At 39.7% G+C, this 6,200-nt stretch overlaps 1 long non-coding RNA gene across 1 annotated transcript; it reads right to left on the bottom strand.

Annotated features, from left to right (window-relative positions):
- Nucleotides 1-4,267: 4,267 nt before the first annotated feature.
- On the bottom strand, nucleotides 4,268-4,800 carry LOC118566715. Its single transcript, XR_004933245.1, has 3 exons — nucleotides 4,775-4,800; nucleotides 4,421-4,525; nucleotides 4,268-4,331 (listed from the first exon to the last, which is right to left on the bottom strand). It is a non-coding gene; the product is annotated as an uncharacterized LOC118566715 (long non-coding RNA).
- Nucleotides 4,801-6,200: the final 1,400 nt, after the last annotated feature.

The following is a 6,200-nucleotide window of genomic DNA, read 5'->3' on the forward strand; positions in this document are numbered from 1 at the left end:
GTTAAGATAAGATAAGATAAGATAAGATAAGATAGTTGAGGACGTTTGTCTCATCAGAATACTCTTGTTTAACAATTTAATTCACAGTTTCCCATGCAGAGCAATGCTTATGGGGAAATACGTAGCTTGAAATAAGATCCTTTTTGTAATAGGAATGTTAAGTTTCTGTGAAAAGCTGGAGTATGTGTACAGCGACGGGGTGTTGAGGAAACATGAACAGGAGTTCAGGAAGTGTTGTGTGTCGTTACAGTGATTCACTGATCTGTTGTGTGACAGCTGGATGAACTCCAGACAATATCCAACATATCAATGAAATGTTTTTATATGGTGCCTCCTACATGATGGAGAAAGAAAACTATGCCACACTGAGCCATTACTCATAATGACACTTAAAGAGTATGATTGACCTAACATGCAAACAAACTGCAATCTGAACAAAGTCCATTTTAATCACCAGCACTCTCTGTCCCCTTGCTGTCATTTGTCTATCTTTGTCCTTCAAAGCAATGCTTTACACATTTACAATTGTCCTTTCCTATTCTTTCCCTGTTAATCTATTTCCTGTGATGACAAAATGGCTCCTAAATGTCTGCTTCCATCCTTCGCCTGATCTGCCTGACCCTCCTCTTCTTCACATCACGCACTCGAGCTTCAACGTCGTTAGAACCCGATTCACCTTAAAATCTGCTGTTTGTTAATGGCCACGACTCTGCAACGCAAAGAAGCAGGCCCTTCTTGCATATTTAAAACCAGTCATCAGCCTCTCTCTTTTTTTTTTTGTTGCTTCCATTAAACACAGCGTTCTAACTCCATCCCTCATTCTCATCATCATCAGTCAGCCCGTGCTCTATTCATGCATGCATTCAGTGCCTCCTTTATCATGCTGAGGCACAGAGGTTGAAAGCTAATTAATGAGGCTAAAACTTAAAATGGGTTCTGCAGTGATTTTCATGCCATGCGACCACCAGCCCGTGGTTGCACATTAGAGGAAGCACACAGTACAGCATGGAGACTTTCTCATCTCCATCATCCACTGTGCCTCATGGTCTTATGTCACCTCCATCTGTCTCCCCTGACTTGTCTTCTCTCATTGGCCGTGTGCATGTTTCTTCGACTCCATTCATTAGTTAGAATGAAAGGGCTAAATTTGTCCCACTCTACAACATATTGCCTCTAAAAATGGATGCCACTGCTGGGATTTTTTGTTTGGTTGTTTTGGTGTTCAATCAGGAGATCGTCAGATTTACTTTTCTGGACATTCAACGATGCTTGCGTTGTAACAGGTGACTTGGCACCAACTGGAAGCAGATACATGGACACCAAGTCTGAAGCTAGGACTTCTTTTTATAGTGAAACAAACCATTGTTTTTCAAATTTCCTGGTGGACAATGAGAATCTGAAAACTTGATAAGAGTAATTGACAAGTTCGGGACAGGCATGGAATAAACCAAAGAGGAGGATTCAGTTCTACTAGTTACTCTTCAACCATTTGCTTATTCTCAAAAATGATCACAGACTTTTTAATGAGGTTTCTGGTTGTATCATGCATAACTCCATAAGCGTTGCTTCTATGCCACCTGCTGCACTGTGATTTAAATGAGGTTTTCAGGTATTAAAAGAAAAAATGGCCCAACATTAAAAGGCACAACTAGATTTTTGCAAAAGCTGAGTTCAGTTTCACAAACTGCACCCAAGCCGGATCATTGACAAATCTGCAGAATGAAGAAATCCATTTAACAGAAACTAACATCCTCAAAAGAGGAAACAAATCATACATCAATTTAAAGAGATCTAAGAATAGATCAGGTAAGAAAGAAAGCCACTGACATCTATCAGTGGTTACAATGCCATTTCTCAGGCTTTGGGGCTCCAGCTAACCTCTGTGACTGCCTATATCAACAAATGGAGAAAAAAACGAGATTGTGGTGGTAGCGTAGCAACACCACCTATGAATGTCTCAGAGACAACAGAAAACGGAGAACTAAATGATGGCCGTGGAGCGGCCTAGTAAGTTGTAAATCTGATTGAGAGGCTTTGGCATGACCTTCAGCAGAGTGTTCATGCTCTGATGAGGCTGAATTAAAACTATTCTGCAACGAACGGTGGACCAAAACTCCTCCACAGCAATGCTAAAGACTGATTGGCAGTAATCACTAACTCTGGATGACAGCTGCTCCCACTAGCCAGTTATTAGGTTTAGCAAGCTAGGATCTTTACGCAGATGCCGCCTGCCCCTCCATGAATTAGATCATAATTTGATAACAACATTTTGTGTTTACTCAGCTTACCTATTCCTGATATTAAAATTGTGACAAAAAGTAAAAACGTTAGAAATGGGCAAGGGGGCAAATGATATTTCACAGCACTGTATGTGACATTAAAGCTTGCATCCATTAAGTAAAGCAGCAGCTGTTGGAAACTCAATTATTAAAGGGCAGTTCATTTTGCAGCAGACAGCAGCCATGGGCTGTTGGTGTACCGCTGCAATTCAAAACAGAGCCAGAACCAGAATCAATTGTTGTCATCTAAAATAACAGAAAAAATAACACGGAGATGTGATGTTTGGTAGAAGTCTGGGAAGGTTTGCAAGAGTTGCTCACATTGTTTCAGTTTTCTCTACTTCTAAATAACGTCTGGCTGCTAAATGAATTCACTTTGAACTGAACAGTCACAGGTCCACAGGTCTAATCCTGAATGCAAGAGGACAATTTTCTTCACATAGCGATATCATTATGTGTTTAAGGATCAAAGATCAGCACTAGCATTCCTTTAGGTCTTAAAGTGCAAACTGCTTTGAAAGTTATTCAGTTTTTAAGAAATGACATAAGTGTCATATGTAGATGTGAATTAACAAAGAAATGTGAGTTTTCGATGTTTGAGATTTGGTCGTTTGAACCCAGCCCTGAATGACTGTTTGCTTGACCATGCAGAGGTCCACTATGAAGCTGTCTGTTGGCTCTTCATACCTTTACATTTGATCCTAGCATATACTGCCATGCAAAAGCATTCACACCCTTGATATTTTTTCCCATTTAGTTATGTGACAAACAGAAACATCAGTTTTTAAAAATTATTTTATGTGATAAACCAGTGAAAAGAAATGCATAACTGTGAAGTTAAAGATAAATCTTAAATGGCTTTTACAGATTTCTGTTTTACAAATCAAAATTTGAAATGTGGGCCATGTGCTTTTTCTTAGTCCCCTTGCAACAATACTGTGTAGAACCATCTTTCATTGCAACCAGTTGCAAAAAAGTAAAACAGCTCAAGCTCGGTATGATTGCAGGGAAAGTGTGGTACATCTGGCTTTATGGAGAGAAATTTGTTCAAGTATTATTGCAAAAAAAAAAAGTTTCAAAAATGGACATTTGAAAAATAAAAAAATAAATGTTAAATTAAAAAGTGGAAATTTGGAAAATGCTCACACTTGCTAAAAACAGACCTATCAAAATGCTGTAGCTAATGTCCATGGGTACCAGCAGAAATGTGTCTTTGCTCCACATTTCAGAGAAATCACCGCCTCCTGAAGTGTAAAGATTTGTAAAACACAATTTAAATAGAATGCAGTTTGTAAAACTTGGTTACTAAAAAACAGTTTATAAAGTATGATTTTTTTTTTTACCGGTGTAATGGTAATGTATAAAATAATATTTTCCAGTGAAACCACCATTTAAACTGGTGCTATTCCTGATTTATTGGTGATTGGACAAAGAAAAAATCCAATTTTCTGAGCCTCGCCCAGATTATTTTCTAATAAAACATTACAACACCATGAAATGTCATGTTTTCATCTTCCATGACCGACACAGAACCGACAAACACGGAGAAAACAGTGTAGTGCTTAGAAGGCTTATTGAGGGATGAATGATGGACGGGTAGAGGGGATGGAACAAGGAACAGGCCGACTGGGAAGGCTCTGGTCGCAGACTGTGGGAAAGGAATAGAAGGTGTTGAGCACCGACAACAAGCAGGAAGGCAAGATGGTGCAGCAGAGGCTGACTTACAGAGAGGATGGTCCATGGACCGCAGGTGACTGGCAGGTAGCGGTCGGTGCTGGTATTGTGGGTGGAAGTGCAGCTGGAGACTTGGTGGGGCCAAAGGGCCGAAGGATCAGCAGTCGATTGGAGTTCCAGGAAGACTCTTGGGACTTGGAACTGACTGTGGAGTTGGTGATCTTCAGGAGGAGTTTCAGAGAACCAGAATTTGGTGAGGCCGTACTGCTCAGGAAGAGCTAATGATCTGATGCCTCCCATCCGTTGTGTTAAAGCTATAGTTGGTAATCCTGTTCAGAAACACTTTTTGTTATGCTGGGTGACAAAAGTCCTTCCCCCCTGAAAGTAGCCAGTAGAATATGTATTCAGAAAAACTAGGTTAGAAAATTAGATCCCTGTGAAAGCTGCAGGCCCGTAAAAACTCTGACCTATCCAATCATTTGGTCCAAATCAAAAGAACCAATCAGATGCCTTCATGTCTCGTCCTGCCCACGCCCCCTCTGTCCCTCGAGTTCAGGGGGTATTGCTTTACACTGCAAAAAGTGGAAAAAATTTGTAAAATTTGTCCTTAATTTGAGCTGATAAATTAGATGATGTGCCAATGGAATGATTATTTTTTACCTCTAAAATAAGATAATTAGATTTACTGCACTTGAAATAAGATGATTGAGATGAGTTGTTCCTATTTTAAATGCAAAAATCTTATTCCATTGGCAGATAATCTTTTTCATCGGCTCAAATCATGGGAAAATACACTCATTTCAAGAAAATACTTTACTTACTTTTAGTTCCTTATTGCAGTGTATCTGGTCATTGTTCCACATGCACGCCAACATAACACCAATGTGCGGACCGGTGTCCGCTTGCTGGCGGCGTATGAGCACTTTTAGTGTTTACGTATACTTTGAAAATGGCTGAGGGTCACAAGAAACAAGCAACCACGTACATGTTTATGAGAAGAGGAAGGCCTCAGTAGAAATGAAAGAAGACCAGAGGGCATTTAGGAGATTTCTTTTCACGCGATCCATCTGAGGAGCAGAAGAGCAGATAAGACCGTCTTGTGCATGTGCAGTTATTCAAAAAGGGACTTGTGTTTCTTAATTGCAATTGCAGAAAAATCGCGCCAACTCTACCTGTAGATGCTCCTCCTAATTGGCATGGATAGGAAACACCTGTGTCTGGCGTTGCAGCCTGCTGGGGAAAGGTCATACAACACACTTCTACTACACAGAACAACATGCCTTACAGAAAACCCTTTTTTTTTTTAAAACCTAGGAAAAGCATCAGATTTATATATCACACCTTGACTATAACTATAACCTATAACTGCAGCAAATGAGGACTGAATCAGCTGAAGCATATTTGTTCCACAGAGGGTTTAGTGGGCAACGTGCCGGGCAGAGCTGTGATGTTTGCACAGTTTGGGCAAAACTGTGTCAAGTATGTTTTGAACATCACACAATGGAATCTGGTCAAATAAAAGCACTGATTTCTATTGTCGGACTCCTTCTGCATTATATTGTACCATTGTGCACAATATTATATCAACAATGCACAAAGCAATGTGCAAAGGTTTATCATAAGCTTGATTATGCACTGAAATTACATCATCAGATATGGTGCTACAAAGACGGGCTTTGCAAAACTCAAAAGTAGAATTTCTGTAGTTTCATGTGATACGGAACATGGTCAGTTTGAGTCAGTAGATTAAACATCTGGCATGCTTAGAGGACCTTTAAATCTCATTAGGTATGTTTAAATAGCTGTAAAACCATAAGTATTTGAGCAAAACAAAGCAATAATCTGAAGGGGGAAAAAGCTGTGTTTGACATTAAGAGCCAGAGTTTAAATCATCTGTCTCAGCTAGACCCACCTGTGGGCCCTTTGAGCTTAAAGGGTTTTAAAAACAAACATTCATAAAATACCAGTGAACAGTCAGCTATAGTTGTCTCTGTTGTCCATTTCTTCTCTCATCTTTCCACATTACAGATCACGCAACACGAGGATTGTTTAAGCTGTTAGGATGATCTGATTTATTTATCCTGCGTTCATTCTTCTCAAAGGTTAAACACAAGCCAGATATGTCTGCAGAGCACAATGAACTACTGCATTTAGTTCAAGTGTCCTTTAATTTACCCCACTCTGCACTGCCTCTCATTTTTCAACACTTTTTTTTTTTGCAGAGACCATCTTTAGTGTGAGGCTATG

This window comes from Fundulus heteroclitus, chromosome 18 (assembly GCF_011125445.2).
Source record: "Fundulus heteroclitus isolate FHET01 chromosome 18, MU-UCD_Fhet_4.1, whole genome shotgun sequence".
Taxonomy (NCBI): Eukaryota; Metazoa; Chordata; class Actinopteri; order Cyprinodontiformes; family Fundulidae; genus Fundulus; species Fundulus heteroclitus.